At 35.6% G+C, this 21548-nt stretch overlaps 1 protein-coding gene across 1 annotated transcript in view; it reads right to left on the bottom strand.

Annotated features, from left to right (window-relative positions):
- Positions 1-21548, bottom strand: part of IL1RAPL1 (interleukin 1 receptor accessory protein like 1) — a 1270353-nt gene that overhangs the window by 1196634 nt on the left and 52171 nt on the right. The gene's annotated exons all lie outside the window — the stretch shown is intronic.

Here is a 21548-nt window from a genome sequence, read left to right on the forward strand (position 1 = left end):
ATTATCAAACAGGTTTTTTTTCCCCAGTCCCAGTGTCAGTGCTATCCTAGACAATCTACCCCAATCACAAATGTCATCAACTCCATAAATTATTCCCCCAAATGGTTCTCAAGTTCACTTTTTTTCAACTTTTTCCCCTTATCTAATTTCTTTTCTACACTTCTGAAATCAATCTCTCCTCTACCTTTTCTCAAATCTAGACAATTGATCATCAGTACCAGAATACTTCCTAATAACAACCTCCTCAAACTAACCTTTTGCTTAAAACCCCTATAGGTTCACTCACTGTGACCTGTACCAAAAAGTCCAGAAGCCTAACATTTGCACTGAAAGAGCTGTCACGGTTCTAAGTAGTTTTTTTTCAAAATAGTTAATAAATCAACAGCTTTCCTGGAACCATATCATTCAGGCCCTATAATAATATGGCATCTAAACAGTTAACACTTAACTTGGTAACACATAGGAGGGGACCTCTCCCCTCCAACTGAATTATTCTGATTTACCAGTTTAAAAATACTCTCAATATCTCTCCTCTTAAAAATCCTTATTTATCTAATTTAATCCTTCACTAGTGTTTCTAGCAGGAAAATCCATGTGTGATCCCCTTGTTCGTGCACATGCTACATTAAGGCAGGAGATATTTTTTTTTCTTTCCCTTGGATTGACCAAATTTTCTTAATTTTATTTGCTTCCTAATTTAAAGACTTTGTTTCATTGGTCTGATAATTTGTTACTGAATCAGTATCAGATAATTTTGTTTGTTATTTTGCGTGTTTATTTACTTGCTTGTTTGCTTATTTGCGTCACTTTGATTTTACCATGAAGTAAACATTTGGAAATAATGTCTGGCTCTTCATCAGTTATACTCAGAAGGACACAAATATAACAGATACTATAATAGGAAGCTAAGTGTTCTCTGATCATCAGAATTTTTATTCAAATATGTGCAATAGGTAACACATGTAAATTGATTTCCCTTGTTATTATTAATTCATATTCTATTTTGCAAATTAACATTCTAATTACTATATTTTCACAAGAGAAATAATTATTTTATATTTCAGTTTTTAGAGGAAGAATAATTTATCAAAAAGAACTGGTGTTTTATGTCTACGCAGAATATTACATTTTTAAAAATCTAGAATAGGGGCTGGGCTCACCTGGTTGGCACAGGCCTCATCTGCAGGGGAGAAGCAGTGCTGTAGGTATTTCTGTCTGTCCCACATATCCTTGCTTCCCTCTCAATTTCTCTCTGTTCTATCAAATATAAGAAAAATAAAGTAAAAAATAAAATTTTAAAAAATATTTAATTTTTTTTACTCATGATGATAGAAGGAGAGAGAAAGAACCAGACATCACTCTGGTACATGTGTGGCTGGCGATTGAACTCAGGACCTTATGCTTGAGAATCCAACACCATATCCACTGTGCCACCTCCCAGACCACACAAAAAATAAATATATTTTTAAAACCTAGACTATTTTAAAGATTTTTCACTGCAGTTGATTTGTATAAAACATATTACCAAGCCTTCTCAGTGATCCTTTTTAATTTCAGGATTACTTAATATTATAACACCCACAGAATAAAAATATTTTGAATAAAATTAAACTTCAATTAACAAATTTATCAGCATTTACTTGTCAATACACATGTATATGAGTTTCAATATGATTAGCTAGACTTCTTTACAGAACAGAAATATTAGTTTTCTATTTTCTTTGTAATGATACTAGTTTTTCTCAACCAAGTTTCAACTTCATGCATCAACTATATCTTAATCTTGAATATATGTATGACACTATCTATAATTAGGTAAGTTTTGTCCAGAATTTTTAATATTTTAGATTTTGTTTTCAAGACAAACCTGTCTTTCTCAATTGAATTATGATTTTTTTACATCAGTTCCATATTTGACTTGAGATCTAGGTTAAAAGTTATCCTGTAAGAAAGGAGACTTAAACACAGAAAACCTTAACACGTCTAGACTTGGAGCTGAGTATAAACCATAGCACCATTTTTGGTAATATAGAACATTTTAGGATGGAAAGAGGCCAATACGTACATTTGGGTCTGGCCCATCTTTGAGTTATAAATATTGTTAGAGCCTACTTTGCTTTCTCCCCAGCCTCTTCTTACCAAATCTATTTTTAGACTATACTTATAATACTTCTTTGCTGGTCTTACTGACTTATCCATCCCTAGTGTGATGAATCTCTTCATATTTCTTTGTGACTTTTCTTTGATATAAACTGATATCTGCTAGCAGTTGATATTTGCTAAAATAGTTATGGTCACCTGACATATCTTTCCTAAGAATGGTACATATATGAAATAATTCTATATTAATCTCTTCAAAGTATATAGTTCTGAAATTCCTTGTTTTTCTACATAACTATATTCTTGAATATACAAATTTTATTTAATGATTTGTCTTGCTTCTAAAAATAACACATTTATAATAGATTAAAATCAATTTGAGTATTTCATATGTAATTTATTGTCTTCACTTTTTATTTATTTTAGCCAAAAAATTAATTTTTCAATACTAGAGAAAATTTGAAGCAATAGTTATACTTTTAATTTGTATCTAAAATAAAAACTAAAACTTTGATTAATTTTTAAAAGAAATCAAGAGCATCTGAATGCACTAGAGATTCAGTACTTATCCTGGGTGTGACATGAGGAAATAGAAACAGATCAATTAAATTTGCTGCAGCCCCATAGTCCCCAGTGTGCACTTCCATGCATACATACATGTATGCGTGCATGTTCTCTCTCTCCTTCCCTACCCCCCCCCCATGCCTCATTCTCATTCTGCTTTAAAATAAAAGTTTCACATGAGAGAGTGCTGAGTGATTTTCTGTTACACAGCTAAAAGTCAGCCTAAAACAGTGCAGGTAAAATAATTCTCCTCACTGGTCCTCAACTTAAATGACTCCCAGACAAATTTCTGAACACAGTTCAGTGGGACATAGCATTCTGTACTTTTAGCCGATGTCCCAGATGGTTCTAACTTGATGTTCAGTGGCTCATCCTCATCACATTTTTTTCCTCTGGTTTTTGAATAGTTAGGTCTGTTGCTAATGCCCTAAAATGTCTTTAGAAAGTCATAATATAAGCTAGGAATATTTTCAGAAATTATGCTTGAAACAAATTGAGGAAAGTAATACATTTAGGGGAGCTATAGGAATACATTTATTCGATAAATATTTCTTAGCCTCTGTGAACAGCCAAACACTTGGGTCAGTGCTGGACATGCAAAAATATAATTCAATATTTTTATCATCCAAGAAGTCACAGAGTCTTGCAAAAGACAGACCTAAAATAAAATGTTAAAAGCACAATATAATGTTGACTGCAACAAAATTTAAACAAAAAATAGCCCCAGAATAAAGGAGATGCATATTTTACTTCACATCTCACGTGTGTGCATGGAGCTCAAGCACAAACAAGGGCAAGTTTGGTGGCATTTCAAATGCACATCAAAATTGGAGATATAAATGTTCAACTCCATAATCTACCAAGCTAGAATTTGCAGCCTTTTAATACTCCCTTGAATGTCAGCCAATTTACAAACACTTGATTGCTTTATTAAAGAAAAATGCCCTTGAAATTTGGCTATCAAATGTAGATAGAAATGCCTATCTAATGCTTTTTTAATCAGGTTCCCTTTAGAACCTCATTTGGCAAGATAGTTAAGTCCTTTATACTCTGTTCTTCCTCTCAATTTCATTCCTTCGCCCCCTGCTGTTAGCCTATCTGGTCAAATGTTTCTGTTGTAACTTAAGAAAGAATTCATGTAGATCAAAAACAATAAATAGAAATTTCACTAGAGTCACACAACATTGGGAAAATGGCAAAGTGAAATTTTACTAAGTTTGTTATGTTGAAGAGAAATTAAATGCACATATCCTGTACTACAAACTGAAAATTCTACCTTTAGTTGTTTCATGGACAAAGACAAGCAACTATTACATATCCTTGTTACCCATTTATTTCAAGATATTTCATCAGCATCCATCTTGTAAAGCACTATGCAATAGGCTAAGGACTTAATAATAACAAATATGCATAGAATGTCTGTTTTCATGGAATTTATGACCTAGTAAGGATGGAAAACTCTAATAAAAATTTACCATTACAATTGTGCAAATGCTAGGTGCATGACAGTATGAAGGAAGGAGATTTGACCTATTTTGTAAAATTATTGAAGATCTCTCTAAGAGAAAGATAAGTATGAAATAATTAAGCAAAGAGAAGCAAATGATTCATTCTCTGTGAGGTGACTGAATGTGACAATGATACTGAAAGATAGCTAGTAGGTCTGGAATTCAGAAAAACCAGCCACACAAGGTAAACCTGGAGGACAGTCTAGAGCTGTGTTAGCATTGTTAATATAAAAGTGAAGGTCTGGGAAGTCAGTGGCTCACCTGGCTCACCCCTGCTCCCCACATGCAGGGAAGAAACTTTACTAGCAGTGATCATAGTACTTTGCCTCTCTCCCTCTCTATCTGCCCCACCCCTCTCAATTTCTCTCTGTCCTATCAAATAAAGAAAATAAATAAACAAATGTGAAAGGTAAATAGTGTCTAGTTCTTGTTCTCCAAAATTCAGAAGTTAGCTTTCTTTTCTCTAAACTTGTTCAACAGTCACTGGATCTCTGGAAGCATCCAACTCAACAAAATTTGCTGAATTTAAAATTCTGTTTTCCTTTTCTCTCAAGTATAAAACATGCACATGACTTTTCTGCTCAAGAAGAATGATTAAAATCTGATCTTTATTTTCCCAGTGTTAATTGAGAATTTGCACCATATAACCAACGTTTATAACCAATGAAGATTTGTTAGTTTTTTTTTCTATCAGAAATTGTACTTGGGGGTACAGGGGGTAGCACAGTGCTGACGTACATTCCTTGCATTGTGAACCCTGGGTTTGATCCTCAGTACTGCATATGACTGAGAAATGATCTGATAGGCTTCTCTTTCTCTCACAGATAAATAACATAATAGTCAACTAATAGTTTCAGTTATGGATTTTTGTTTTGCCTTTGTGATGTTGATAGTATTATACCATGATGCACCAAAGAACCTTGCTAATTAAATATTTTTACCATCTGAATTTGTCTTAGACAAAATGTGATTCCCTAGTTTCACCTGCTAATCCTTTTTAAGGATTTCTTATATAAGAGTGTATATCAGGTTAATTTATCTGGCTTTGTTTCAGGTAGACCAAGGTCATAAGTTTAATTTCTTTGGAGGCAGCTCAGTGTTTTAAAAGGAAACTAAATTTGGTCCCCCAAGGACCTGGTTTTCTATCTCAGTTCCTCCACCCCCATCCCTACCTCACCTCATCCATTTCCCAGGTTGTGGGAGAAGGAATGTTCTATTCTTTCTGGACTCAAGATGCATGCAAGTTAGATTTACTCTAAAATATAACTTTCCATATAAACTCTTAAAAGTTAATGCTCAGTCAGCACTATAGGTCTTTTGTACTTTTCCCTGTGCCTATTAAAGCTACTTAGGCAGCTGTTTGCTTGTTTTTTCTTTCAGTCTCACTGTTAGATTTTTTTTAAGTTGTTACAAAGTCTTTGTAACTCTGAAGTATGTAAAACACCGAGTCAGTATCTGAAATATGCTAATTGCTGAAAAATTAACATTTCCTTCATATCTCTCTAAACCAGATAGATTACTGAAATCATGCAGTGCTGGCATAAACTTGGCAAAATCAAATTAGCTCCAGTCATAAATGTCTTCCTCTCCCCTCCTCCCAAAAATCTAAATCGCTTTTATATCACAAGTGTGTTATTACTTGAGTCAAATTTTGAAAAATGAATATGAACTTGAAATAATGTATATGTATTTAAGGCTAAACATTTAATCTTCCCCATTAAGTTACACACGACTATAATAGAAGACATTGGAGCTTTATGTAAAATATTTAATGAATGGAAATAATATTATCTACCTTGTATATACATTGTTAAAAATAGGCTAATAAATGTAAAATGTTCAGTACATCATAATACACAGAATTAAGTCTTCATTACCAAGTAATTATTACTACAATTATTATTATTTAGGAAATGCAACAAATTATAGAGTACTGGAGCAAGCATAACTAAGAACATGAGAGATTCAAAGAGGCATGGAAATAAAGAATGTTTCCACTTTAACTCTGTAGAGCTGGAACTATTCACTTATTCCATTGCTCCATATTAGCAGAATGACCTTGGGAAAGTCATCTATGAAGCTCAGTTCTTCCCTTTTACCTTTAGGATGATTGGCTTCAGCATTCAACAGCTGTTTACTAAGCACATATGATATGCCAGACCAGGAAATATTTAATATGTCAGACATAGGAGTGGTCTGTAAAGAGTAAAATGTAGTACAAATACAGGGTCCATGTTTCATGAGGGACCTGGTTCTGAATGAGTTAACACCTTATTTGCCTGATAAAGGAGTTCAGATTTAATGATGTGATTATCAAGATGCCATTCTTGAGATATAGAAAAATATTTAATGGTAAGGCTCCCACCAGTGCTTATCACAGGAACAGGCATAAAAGTGTGCTGAGTACATCTCTTCCAAGTTTGGGCTATTACAATTGTGCTTCTGTGAACATAGTTGTACATAAATCTCTTTACATAGGTGTCTTCGCTTCCTTTAGATAGATCCCCAGGAGATGAATTGCCAAGACATAAAGTCCATTTCTAGTGTTCTGAGAAGTCTCCAGACTCTTTTCCACAGTTGTATGGGAGGGAGTAGAGAGGATATTGGGGTCCTGGTGCATGCTGGAGGAAAGGACCTAAATTGGGAGTGAGAATGCTTTGCAGACACCTCTTACGGGGAGAGGAGAAGTTGTACACTTGTGTCAACAATTATACTATGAACTGTAATACCCCAATAAAACAATGAAAACTTTAAAAAATATGCTTAGGTAAGATCCAGGATGTTGAATAATTTGGTAGGTTGCTGCGGCCAACCTCCTTCACTTTTATACACTTACTAAATCCCAATTCATGTAGAGTGCCCCCAGCTATTCTAGAAAGGCCACTTGCATAACCATTTATATACAGAGACATACATTAAAGTCTAGTGTATCAGTTGCAAGTACTTGGTGAAAATGGAGCTGCAAAGGGTAGCCTGACCCCAAGAAAGCTTTATAGAAAGGAATGGGAAATTAAAGTACGTTCTTTATAATATTACATTGAACCAACATATTATGCTAGATTAAAAAATCTAGATCAGATTTCCGTAAACTGAACGAAAATACAAACGCAGAAACTCACATGGCACAATTAGGTTGGCACAAGTGAAAAGATTGGTTCTCCTTCCTTTTATTGTCCTCTTTCATTAATGTGATATAATTCTCTATTTTATTAAGCTGGCCTTCTGACATAACAATCCATACAAATTAGTTTTACTTTAAAATACAAGTAGCCCTATAAACCGCCAAATCATAGATTCAGTCAGTTTGGTAAGTTGATGCATATATTCGTCTGTGGTTTTTTTTTTTTTTTATACTGAAAGAAATTCATGTTTCAGTTAAGCAGTTGTCACACTTAAGTTGAACCTTATTACTACTACTGGTATTTAAATGTTATCGTCTCTTTATTAAAACTGGAATAGGGAATGTGTCTATCCTCAAAGATCAATTAGCTGAATCACTGAAAATAAGGCAGTAGTGGCACCCCTTTAGCTTTTTACTTGGGGTGGAATATAATTAGCAATCCATCAAAAACCAATTTGGAGAACACAAATAGTAGTTGGCCTCCAGATCAAACTTCTGAAAAAAGCCAAATTATATAAATAAAATGCCAATTTTTTATTGATTGTATGGGGGCTTATATGCACAGAGACTTACTTGCTGATATTAAGTATTCAGTTATTGATAGATACACCTTCTCTTCATGATTTGATATAAGATGCTTGCCAAGAGGTTAGGCAAAACATTTCTCAATATACTTTATATATGCCAAAGAATCAGAATAAAAAGGGATCCTGATACTATTACTAAGGATTTTACAGCATAAGGGGATGAGTCCTGTCACTAGTCACTGTCCTTAGAAGTCATGCATCCGAGAATCTGTGGTTCCCCAGATTTAAGATCCTGTAATTGAAAAATAAAAGTAAAATTTGAATAGCTACAAGCATTGCCCTGTTAAGACATTTATTTTAAAACTATAAAATGGAACATCTCTAAATATCTTTAGTCAGACATTTGGGACACAGCCATTTAAGGTACAAACTATTTGACAGACAATGTACTACCAAGTGAGTAATTGGAAATGCTCTTCTTTGGGGATTTTAAAGACTACTGTAAAGCAAAACCTTTCCAGGATTTTTTTTTCTTTTCTTTTTTCCTCCAGGGTTATCTCTGGGACTTGGTGCATACGAATCCACTGCTCTTGGAGGGCATTCCCCCCCATTTTTGTTGCCCTTGTTGTTGTTATTGTTATTGTTGTTGGATAGGACAGAGAGAAATCAAGAAAGGAGGGGAAGACAGAGGGCGAGAGAAAGATGGACACCTGCAGACCCTCTTCATCACTTGTGAAGCGATCCCCCTGCAGGAGGGGGAACCAGGGGCTGGAACTGGGATCCTTATGCATCTGCACAATTTCCCAGCACTGGTCCATGCGCTTCACACCATGTATGCTTAACCCGCTGCACTACCGCCTGACCCCTCCAGGATTCTTTATACACACTTCTGTCCAGTGCAAGTATGAGAGATCAAACGCCATCTCAAGCTGCCTTACAACTCTATAATTCTTTCATGCTAAAATGCTCAACAGTGTAAAGAGACCATACTCTTTTATGTTCCCCAGTTTAAATATGTTTGACAATAAAATGCTCAACATAGTAGGAAGTAGAAAATACCGAATACTATTTGGATATGAAAGTGAAAGCAAATGAAAAATCATGATTTAGTTCAGACGTGTATGTTCTCAAATGACATGTATCTTTGCAACCAAAAGTAAGTGGAGTTTATAATGCAATTAAGGTGCTTCGTTAGCCTAATAGGTAGTCTCATAACACAGTAAAAAGAATTCTTAGTTTGGTTTGCTTTGAGTGGGATCCTCTGCAATTTTGGTCCCACAGATACTAAAAAAAAAAAAAAAAACATGGTGGTGGTAGAAAAGGATCTTTTGATCATCTAACTGAATGATTAGCAAACTTTTCTTCTAAAGGGCAAGGTAATAGTTTAGGCTTTGTGAAAGGAGCAGTCACTGTGGCAAATATTCAACTCTGCTGTTGAAGGACAGGGGGAAAAAGCCACAGAGAACATATAAACTAATGGGAGTGACAATGTTCCAATAATACTTTATTTCTGGATATTAAATTCAGAATGCCATGATTTTCACGTAAAAATAATATGAAGTAACTCAACACTAAGTATTAAATCACAAGACTTGCATGCCTGACACCTCAAGTTTTATTCCTGGTACTATGTGATGCTTTGGTGTCTCTCCCTTCTAACCACCCCTTCAGTAAAAATAAATCTTTAAAAATATAAAATAATTTTAATTTTCTTAACTATTAAAAATGTCAAAGCTGGGGGTAGATAGCATAATGATTATGCAAACAGACTCTCATGCCTGATGCTTCAAAGTCTCGGTTCAATCCCCTGCACCATCATAAACCAGAGCAGTGCTCTGGCTAAAAAAAAAAAAAGTCAAAGCCATTCTCAGCTTTCTAGCCATACAAAAATAGCCAATGAACTATACTTTTTTTTCATCCCAATGGTTTTCAAAATACTATTTCAGTAGATTGTTTCCTTCAAATGAGAAAGTATAGATCACATGAAAAAGGGAAGTACTGCATTAACTGAAGTGAACGACCTATCAACTGCACTCAGAGGCCTACCTGGACAAACTTCCGTACCTCTCTTATCCTAGTGATAAAACTAAAGTTCCTTATAGCAAAATTAACAATCTGTGACTATCATCCCAGTCACTTATCTTCCTCCTAGAAAAAATCTGAGGTAGAAGATGAAATAACTATTCTACAGCAAGCTAGTCATTTAAGTGTACAGATGCCAGAACATGATTTTCTTCTCATAACCTGATTTTACTTTCCCAACAACATAGCAGCACAACATTTTACAGATAAAATCCAAGTTGAAAATGTGTGTGATAGCCAAATAAAATGATAAAATGCTTGGCTATCAACTAGAGATAGCCAAGAGAACTTGTGATTAAAATTTGAGCATGTTTACCAACAAAGAAGACATTATATTAAGAGTATCCCTTATATCTCAGTGTTTTGTGGTAGCAAGCAGGACACTTATGTACAGGACTCAGAGAAACCCCAGTCCTATCAAAATGGTGTTACCTCCCATCTGTGCTTTTCTCAGTACCCTGAAATGCCTCAATAACATATCACTGCCAGCAAATCCAATTATGCTTACAATGATGGTGTCCCTGACTTTGGGGATAAAACTGCTTAATACAGCATTTCCCAAAGTACATTCCAAATAGTACTAATGTTGTATTCCCAGAGCAAAGGAAAAAAAGTTTCCTTGATCAGATTAGTATACACTCTATTCTCCTATTAGTAATTCACAGTTCACTTTAGTAGATTTCAGGAACTAAGAAACCTTACTGGAAAGAAGCCCATTTGATTTTCTTTAACCAGAATTCCTCCCAAAGTACATTAAAATGGAACTGATTTAACTATTCCTTTTTTGCTTGTTTTTTTTTTGTTGTTGTTGTTGTTCTAGTCCTCCACCCTTCAATGGAAGTGAAAAACTGGGATTTGACTTTAAAATCAAAGTAATTAGGTGAAACTCGATTGTTAATTTACTAAATAAATAAAATTTGTGTGTGTACTGTGTACCCAGCACTTTTCTAGGCACTTGAGCTACCGTGAACAAGATAGACATATTTCCTGCTTATGTGCTGTTAATATCACAGTTGGAGAGTTAATAAACAGGAAATAAAGAGATTCATGGGGGCTGGGTGGTGGCACACCCAGTTAAGCGTACATAGTACCAAGTTCAAGGACCCTCACATGGATGCGGGTTTGAGCCCCCACTCCCCACCTGTGGTAGGAGGAAGCTTTGTAAGTGGTGAAGCAGGTCTGCAGGTGTCTTTCTCTCTCCCTCCCTCTCTTTTTTTAGTTTTATTCGTTTGTTTATGAGAGAAAAATTGAGAGGGGAGGGAGAGAGAAAGAGACAGAGAAGTGGGGATAGATAGCATAATGGTTATGCAAAGAGACTGTCATGCCTGAGGCTCCAAAGTCCCAGGTTCAATCCCCTGTACCACCATAAACCAGAGCTGAGCAGTGCTCTAGTTAAAAAAAAAAAGAAAGAAAGAAAGAGACAGAGAGACATTTGCAGCCATGCTTCACCACTCATGAAACTTGCCTCCTGCAGGTGAGGACCAGGGGCTTGAACCTGGGTCTTTGTGGACTGTAATGTGTGCACTTAACCAGGTGTGCCACCACCTGGCCCCTTCTCTCTCCCTCTTATTTCCCCCTGCCCTCTCAATTTCTCTCTGTCCTATCTTATTAAGTGGAAAAAATGGCCACGAAGTGCAGTAGATTCATAGTGCAGGCACCGAGTCCCAGTGATAAACCTGGAGGCAAAATTATAAATAAATAAATAAATAAATAATAGAAAGAAAAGAAAAAGAAAGAAATTTATTCCACAGTGATTTGTTGAAACCTATTTTGTACCAAATACTGTCATGGAACCTGAGAATTCAGACAAATGCCTACCCCTATGACTTTCATGAAGATATGTGCCAGACACTATTCTATGTGTTTTACATGGTGAGAACTGAAATCATCTCCCTTTATATCAGATATTGAAAACTAAAACTACCTACCCTTATATACCCAAAGTAATGTGTTTGCTATTCCATCTTCATTATTCTAAGGCAAACTATTATATTATTCATTATAGGGAGTTTACAAAAGATCCATCAATTCTTCAACAGAAAGAATCAGCAGAGAGCTTACATACTAAGATTCACTGAAACCCTCTCAGAATTCCTCTCTGCTTTTTCTCATTGAAAACTACACTTTTTTTCTTTTTTCTTCTTTTATACTTTTTACTCTTCTACTGAGGAAATGGTGTTTTATAAGACTGTCATTTCAGGGGTATAATTTCCCATCTCCCCAAAATATTAGTACACCTTAGCCTCCATGCCAGTACTACTCCACTGTATTTCATTTTGCCTCTCACTCACTTTAAAACAAGCTTCTATTTCTCATAACATTCCAACTTTTGCCTTTCTCCCTTAAAGGCACAACCAAAATACTGTGGGGAGTGTGGTCTCCCTTACCAGTCATTTAAATAATAATAATAATAAAGTGTGGCCAACATTTATAGAATGGGCATTTCACAAAGCCAAATTCATTTAGGGCTCACATGAACCATATAGTGTAGGTAGTATCATCTTCCTTTTTGGGAGGTGGGGTTAAGACATGATTAATTAAAGGAACATGTCCAAGGCTCTAATGGCTAGCAATACTCACCCAGCCCAATCCATAAAATACAATAAATTTCTTACCCTAGTTACCCAATTTTGAGCTCCTATTAAGACTGTCAAGTTATGTGACCCATTACTATAAACACTTGAAAATTTTAATTTGCATAATCAAAATATTTTTCTAGTGTTCTTTTGAGGAATTGACAGTTAGCATTAAATGACAGATGAGAAAACGAAGACCAGATAAGAGAGTCCTGAAGGAGTGCTGGAGAGAAACACAATAAACTAAGCATAGGGAAAGCAGGAATTATTAGACTTGGAGATTTTACAGTTAGAATTTTCCAGAGACTTATATACCTTAAGATATAGAGGTTCAAGATATATAGAGAATGAGAAGGATAAAAATAATATAACATATAATTATATGTATTATATATTATTATATAATGTATAATAATACCTACATTTTATTATTATTGAAGTTATTATTATTAACCTGAGCACCCACATAATGATGGTGTCGTGTACTGGATAAGCCAGAGGGAGATCAAGTGTGAGAGTGGAAGGATAAACAAAAAAATCCTTTTAGGTGCATTAAATTCAGATAGCTTATTAACCATTAATTGGAGCTATCAAATAAGCATTTGGAATTATGATACAATGGAGATGTCACAGATATTCAGTTTAGGATTTAGCTAATGAGAATGTTTTTCAAGGCTACTGGGGAAGTAAGAGAAAAAGAAGTGAGAGATAAATTCACAGGGGCCATGCAAAGACAGTTAAATGTTATTTTTATGTTTGAGCAAATGTTATCTTTGGGATGTGAAATGGAAATATCTGAGAATAAAAATTATGGAATGAAAGGAGTAACAATTGGGAATACATATAGTACCAGAGACAAATTGAAATTGCTACTAAGAAATGCTCTAAAATGTATTTCTCTTTATATCCATCTGACTTGTTTCTGTCCCACAGAGGAGAAAAATCACCAATTTATCACTTTCTGCAAGCACATGTATATACAGAATTTTCATGTTGCTCTGCTCTTTAGAAAGAAAAGAAATGCAACATTGCATTGAACAAATCTAGAAATAAAATTATCTTAGAAAGGATGAATACTGTGCTGTGGTAATTGAGTCATAACAATGTATTATTTAAAGTTCTTGTATTAGTTTGTCTAAGTAAAAATTTTAAATTAATTTTACAATAAATTCAAGAACAATGCACTCACAGGTTATATGTATTCACCAAGACCATTTTAAGAACATCAACATTTTCAGCCTTACAAAGACATATAGTTAGGAAAATTATCAGACTGTGCCTAACACATGAGATAAAAATCAGTGATTCTGCAAGTCAGTGTCATAATATTTTCAAAGCACACTGCACAAAGTTTAGGCTTAAAAGCAAAGAAAAAATAGAACATTGATTTGCATTAGAATATTTATGAACTCAACTGCTCTCATTCATTTCCAAATTTCTGAGAGTCCTCTAATTCATTCTTCCTGCTTCTAGTTTCTTTATGCATTAATTTATCATGCATACAGTAATTGGGATTAATTTTCCTAAAGACAATATTTTCATTATACGCCTTTTTGAATAATCACTGAATCCTCACTAAGTATTAATTCTAAAGCTTGATCTGCAACTCAAGACCCTTTGGGGTCTGGGCAGTGGCGCACCTGGTTGAGCGCACATGTTGCAATTCGTAAGGACCCGGGTTTAAACCCCTGGTTCCCTGAATGGAGAAAGCTTTGCGAGTGGTGAAGCAGGGCTCCAGGTGTCTCTCTGTCTCTTGCCTTCTCTATCACCCTGTGCCATCTCAATTTCTGGCTCTCTCTATCTAATAAATAAGTGAAGATTTAAAAATTTTTTAAAAGACTCTGCAATCCAGAGGATTTCTTTCTTCAGCTTTCCCTCTCACATTGACTCTTCCCTTCCTTATTTACAAATTTTCCTCCAAATTACACTATTTTTCAAAACCAATTTTCTTGCCATTCTTCTGAGCTCGTAATAACCTCTGTTTATTTCCAGTCTAATTATTACATAACCAGTATTTCTCATATCTTATGGATGTTCATGATAGTAAAGACGTGTGCAGGATACTTAATTAAGCCTACTCTTACAAAACTGATGCCAGTATTTTATGGTCATTACATGTTAGTCTCCAAACAAGTTGTGCAGTTATAGGGAAAAGAATTCTGTGTGTGTGTGTGTGTGTGTGTGTGTGTGTTAATGCTCATAAATTTGTAACTTGAACTTAGCACGATTTTAATGGGTTATCGCTAATGCTCAGAGCCAGCACTACAAATCCACTGCTCCTGGCAACCATTTTTTCTTTTTTGCTTGCAGGGTTATACTGGGGCTCTGTGCCTGCACTATGAATCCAATGCTCCTGGAGGCTATTTTTTCTTTTTGTTGCCCTTGTTGTTTATTGTTGTTGTTATTATAGTTGTTGTTACTGCTGTCGTCTTTGTTGGATAGGACAGAGAGAAATCGAGAGGGGAGGGGAAGACAGAGGAGGGAGAGAAAGATAGATACCTGCAGATGTCCTTCCACTTGTGACGTGATCCCCCTGCAGGTAGGGAACTAGGGGCTCGAACCAGAATCCTTATGACGGTCCTTGCGCTTTGTGCCATGTGTGTTTAGCCCGCTGCGCTACCACCCAGCCCCCGTAACCAATCCCCCATTTTTTCTTTCTTTTTATTCAATAGGACGGAGAGGAGAAATTGAGAGGGAGGTAGATAGAGAGGAAGAGCAAAAGGCACCTGCAGACCTGTTTCATGCTCTTAATGCTTCCCGATTCAAGTTGGGAGCAATGGCTCAAACCTAGATCCTTGCACAGGTCTTTGCACATAGTACTATGTGTGCTTAGCCAGGTGAGCCATCGCCTAACCCCCTCATAATGTACTTTTAGAAGCCATTTAGGGAATATACCTTATTTTTTGGAAACAAGAACATAATATTCTCTTCTCCCATGCCAGGAAATAGACCTTTTTGTTCTAGTAATGAGATAAAGAGAAATGGGATAACTGGCAACTGAAGAGAGGGATTTCAGGAGAAGAAAACAGGCAGATGTAAAAGAAAATCCAACTTTGGTTCTGTTGACTGGTATTTGATATAAATTATTTTCCTGCTCTCCTAAAACTCTAATATCTACATTATTGCCAGTGTGTTCAAGGTTTATTTTTACATTTAACTACTTTCAATTAATATTTTCTTGGGTGGGTACAACAAAATGTTCAGCAAATTCTCAATGGAGACAATAGACATGCCACACTTACGAATAGAATAGAAACTCCAAGAAAGCCCCAACCAGCCTCACCTTTGGGTATTCTTGTCCTTCGGTAGTCTCCTCATAATCTGAATCTAGTTGATATTGTAACCAGCAGGATGGGATGGGCATGACGGTATTTAACTCCCAAAGCTATCATAAAAATATTGCAACTTCCAACTTGCCCTGTTTCAAGCCACTCACTCTTGGAGATACTGATTGCCTTTTTGTGAGTTTGAACACACACAAAAAGTTCTGTGAGGAAGTCCAGTGGCAGGAATTTCCTGCCACTATCCAACATTAATTTACCAACGATGTTAGTGAGCCACCTTGGTGATGGATCTTCCTGTTTCAGTTGAGTCTTCAGGTTACTACAGCCCTATCCAACATCTTGACAGCAGCCCCACAAGAGAGGAACCTAGAACTACTCAGAGAAGCTTTTCTTGAATCCCAGACCCGCAGAAACTCAGAATGATATATACTTGTTATTATTTTAAATTTGGGAGCAATCTGTTATGTATCAACAGATACATGATAGCAATGGTTTCCTCTTAGATCCATTACAACAGTTAAAGGCTAAAATTTTACTCAGTGGGAAGAAGCAAATTTTGGGCTTGTGAGGTTTGATATATGTGTGTGTGGGGGGTCTGGCACATTCTACATGTTTAATAAATATTAGTTACTAAAAAAATACTTATCATTAATATAATTGCTTGCTTTTGAAATTCCTTAAACTATAACAAATTAGTCTGTTCATACTCTGCTACATTCAATTTAGTTAAGTATTGCAGTATTTGAACCCTGCCCCATTTACTAAAACAGTTTGCCTTGCAGGGAAATAATAATGCTATGATCTCCCTATATACGCTTAACTTAGAAAATGTAAAGGACTGTGAAGATTGTATTGGAAACAATTAGTGATCAGTCCCAATCCCTATAATTCCCCTTTATCCATGTGTTCTATCCACACTTGTTCTGTGCTGTGTAGAAGGCCTAAGAGTTGCAGCTTCTTATAAAGAAAGCTTTTGGCTACTGGACCTATTTTGTACTATCTTAGGGCCAGAAGTTCACACGAGTTTATGTTTCTTGAGACCTCTATAATCTATGGCCAACTGACCTTGAATTAGAAAAAAATATTATCTGTGGTATATATACACAATGAAATACTATGCAGCTATTAAGAAAAATGAACCCATCTTCTCTGATCCATCTTGGATGGAGTTAGAAGGAATTATGTTAAGTGAGCTAAGTCAGAAAGATGAAGATGAGTATGGGATGATCCCACTCATCAACAGAAGTTGAGAAAGAAGAACAGAAAGGGAAACTAAAAGTAGGATTTGACTAAATCTGGATTAGGGCACCAAAGTAAAAACCCTGGGGTGAGGGTGGATATTCGGCTTCCCTGGGGCAACAGGATGGGGGGTAGGTTGGTAGTAGGAATGGTGTTTAATATATATATATTCTTCAAAAAAATTCTGTTTACCTCTTAAGAAGTATCAAATCATGGGGCGGGTGGTGGTATACCTGGTTGAGTGTACATGTTACAATGTGCAAGAAGCCAGATTTCAAACCCCACCCCCAGTCCCCACCTGCAGTGTTGCAAGTGTGACTCTTGTCTCTCTCCCTCTATATCACCCCCTTCCCTCTCGATTTCTGGCTGTCTCTATCCAGTAAATAAATAAAGATAATAAAAAATAGGGGGCTGCGCTGTAGCGCAGGGGGTTACGTGCACATGGTGCAAGGCACAAGGACCTGTGCAAAGATCCCAGTTGGATCCCCCACCTCCCCACCTGCAGGGGATCACTTCACAGGCGGTGAAGCAGGTCTGCAGGTGTCTATCTTTCTCTCTCCCTCTGTCTTCCCCTTCTCTCTCAATTTCTCTCTGTCCTATATAACAGAAACAACATCAATAACAACAACAACAATAACAATGACAGCAAAATGGAGAAAAATGGCCTCCAGGAGCAGTGGATTCATAGTGCAGGCACAGAGCCCCAGCGATAACCCTGGAGGCAAAAAAAAAAAAAAATTAAAGAAATATCAGATCATTGATCTCAAAATTTCTCACATGGATTTTTTATGAACTGCTTAATTAGAGAATTCTTCCATTCTAAAAAAATATTACAAGGTATATTTAATAATTTTGCATATTAATTCCACTATTAAATATTTTGTAGACTTTACATAGCCTTTATATACATTTTTAAAAATTATGATTTTTGAGTATGAACACTGAAATAATGGTGTGGTAGTTTAAAAATAGAAGTGAAGTTTGTGTCTTATTAATCTGACTAAAGGATGACAAAATATTTTCACAACTTAATTATCTACTGTTCATCATCTGACACTATGGATAAATATTCAGAAATTTGCTTATCAAAAATTGGAAGCAAATACAGTGTTACTTTCAATACATATTATGCTGATTTTCAATCAGAATTGTCTTTGTGGATTTTGTTTCCAAAAATACTAAATATCCTACTGAATTGACATTCTTAGACATGATGTTCTGAGTGAGAAAAATCCAGGTAATAAATTTCAAGATGACTATAAATATCTCAGTAAAAGTCTAACAAGGTTTATTTAATACCTTTTGTGCTCCACTACATTCTCTCAGCCCAACTTTTTCTCCACCCTTTGCTCTGATAACTGGAGACTGGCCTCACTCGCATAAAACTTACAGTCTCTTGGGATTGGGGTGGATAGCATAGGATAAACATGTAATGAAAACATTAGAATACGATAGAAGATAAGACATTTTCAACCTTAAATATCCATGCTTAAATGTATATTCTACCCCATGATTGCTTTCAATAGAATTTCACAAATCTTTTAATAAAATATACTTTATATTCATCCTATAGTTTCAAGAACCTCTGTCCCACTGTTGAATGTCACAGTGTGGCAAATATTACTAACGTTTAACCAGTGTATATTGCCTGTTCTTATTAAAAAATCTCTGCTTTGTGTAGGTTCTTTTTTTTTAATGTTTATTTCATATGAGATTGAGTTTCATGAGAGTAGGGTGGGGTGGAGAAAGAGAACAAGAAAGAAACCATGGTATCAGTCCAGTACATTCAGTACCAGAGTTCAGACCTGGAACTTCATGCATTCAAGCCCTATGCTTTACCAGATGAGATATTTCCCTGACTACAATGTAGAATGTTCTTAAGTTAATGTATTCATCTTCTCATATTTTATTGTACTGTTGTAGAGTCAGTTGATGGAGGAAGATTATTTAGAATTTTGGGAAACGTTTTTGAAATTGGTAAGACTCACATGGAAAAGCTTTTTACTACTGACAATTCCCCCTGTTCTCTCCCTTATTCCATCTTCCTGCCTTGGATAAGGCCATGATGCCTAGAGGTGAATCACGCCCCTTAACAGTCATAAGGATATAAGCCTCACCCTAAACATAATGGAACAATGGAACAGGTAGTCAGCTGGTTCTTAAGTACCTAGTAGAGTCACTATGCTGCTGAATTGCCTGTCTTATTTTTTTGTTTGTTAATTGAAAAGATAGAAAAGCCCTATGCGCTTAAACTATTATTGGTTGAAGAAAAAAATAGGCAACTGCCTATCTTAGAAGAATTTACAATGCAACCCTAAAGTTAATAGTAAAAAGTTAAAAATAATAATAATATATCTTCAAACCCCTATGCACATCTATTAACTTGAAGTATGTGTTAACTTAAACAATGCTAAGTGCTATCATGGTCTGTGTTGATTTGCTCGCTGTGGCTAGAATTCACAAGCACTCAGAAAAGATTACTTACTGAATTAATAGAATATACGAATACTTGATGATTAATTTGGAATTACAAAAGTCTTTGTAGAGAGAGTAAATTTGAAAGAAATGAAGGTGAAATGTGGATAGAAAGGTGACATTCCAAGTAGAAAATAATGCTTCATTCAAACATTTTTTGGTGAGCGTCACTTGTTAGGTAAGAATGACCATGCTAATTCTTTTGGAAATAAGTGAAGAGTATGAGTAGACTGTTTAAATTATATACATGTACTAAAGATAAGATACTTTCATTTTAATTTGCCTTCTAAGTCTTAATGAGATCTGACAATGCTAGAGTAAGAATTTCTTAGAGAAAAAAGAAAATACTATAAGAAGGAAAACTATGGTATGAAACAAGGGCAATTATAATTCAAAACAAAGTAGCTGTAGATGACCATGTAAGTCTGCCAATACACACACATACAATAAAATAGGTATAGGCTAAAAGTAATTCCAATTCATGCATGTATGTATTGTAATGAGATGCATACATGCAAAATCATTAAGAACTGTGAAAGGACTGAGGTTTTTACCCTATTTGTAATCTAAAAAGTTAGGTTACCACAGTTTGAAGAATTCTGACAGAAGACATGAGGTTTCTGGCTAAGAGATATAGAATAGCTTAATAATAATAACAAAAGCATTAGCACATGTTGTACCAACTCCTTGGGTCTTAATTACCACAAGCTGACATGAAGAAAGCCAGATGATGTCTTCACATACAGTAAGATGCATCACAGGGAACTAATCCTTTATAGTGGGCAGTAAGCATGCATGCCTTTTGCTCCAAGGGGAAACATTATTTCTATCTTCCAAAATAGTCCAGAGAAGATAGGTCAGAAAAAAGAGCAGTTACTACTACCACCTCTTCTCACAAGAAATGTAGAAAAGTGAAGGCACACGGAGAATTGTTTCTCAGCAGTCATGAAAATATTTAGAGAAAAGGAGCTAGAAATATAATAATAAAATAAAACAGATGAAAATTTGAAACAAAAATATTGATTAAAAATAAAGGAGGTGCAGACTGGTAGATGGCTCACCAGGTAGAGTTCACACTTTACCATACACAAAGACACAGTTTTGAGACCCTAGGCACCTCATCAGAGCACCAAGAAGAGGGGAAGCTTTACATTGAAGTAGTCCTGTGGTGTCTCTCCTATTTCTTTCTCCCTTGCTGCATTTCACCCTCTATCTGAAGAAAGCAAATAATCTACCACCAAGAGTGGTGGATTCATGCAGGCACAAAACCCCAGAGAAGCCCTGATGGTAAGGAAAAAGAAATAGATTGACTTATTGACTTGAGAAAATGTAAGTTTAAGTGGTCCAGAAGGTGGTGTAGTGGATGAAACCTTGGACTCTCAAACATGAGGTCCTGAGTTTAATCTCTGGCAGCACATGTACCAGAATGATGTCTGGTTTTTTTTATCTCCCCTCCTATCTGTCTCATTAATAAATAAATAAAATCTTTATAAAAAATTATAAGTTCAGGGGGTTGGGTGGTAGTGCACATGGTGCAAAGTGCAAGGGCCTGCATAAGGATCCCAGTTCAAGCCCTGGGCTTCACACCTGCAGGGAAGTCACTTCACAAGCAGTGAAGCAGGTCTGCAGGTGTTTCTCTTTCTCTCCCCTTCTGTTTTCCCCTCCTCTCTCAATTTCTCTCTGTCCTATCCAACAATGAACGATATCATCAACAACAACAATTATAACTACAATAAAAAATGGCAACAAAAGAGAAAATAAAATTTAAAAAAGATAAGTTCTAAAGTAGTGCAAGAAATCAAATGTAATGAATAGAGGGGAGAGGTAAAAAGGATAAAAGTGAAAAAAACAGCACAAAGAAAGTGCTCAGAATAAGAGATTGGGAATACAGCTTTAGAAACTTTAGCCTATAAAACAATATTTATATATATTCTATTAAACTCAATTCTAGAAATCACTAAAGAGCACCAGCTTTGTAAAATGTAGCCTGACTGGAGATGAAGAAATTAAAATACAGTAAATATGACTTACTGTTACCCTTAAAGAATGTACACATGTACACACATAAGTAT

The sequence above is a fragment of the Erinaceus europaeus genome, chromosome X (assembly GCF_950295315.1).
Source record: "Erinaceus europaeus chromosome X, mEriEur2.1, whole genome shotgun sequence".
In the NCBI taxonomy this organism is placed as follows: domain Eukaryota; kingdom Metazoa; phylum Chordata; class Mammalia; order Eulipotyphla; family Erinaceidae; genus Erinaceus; species Erinaceus europaeus.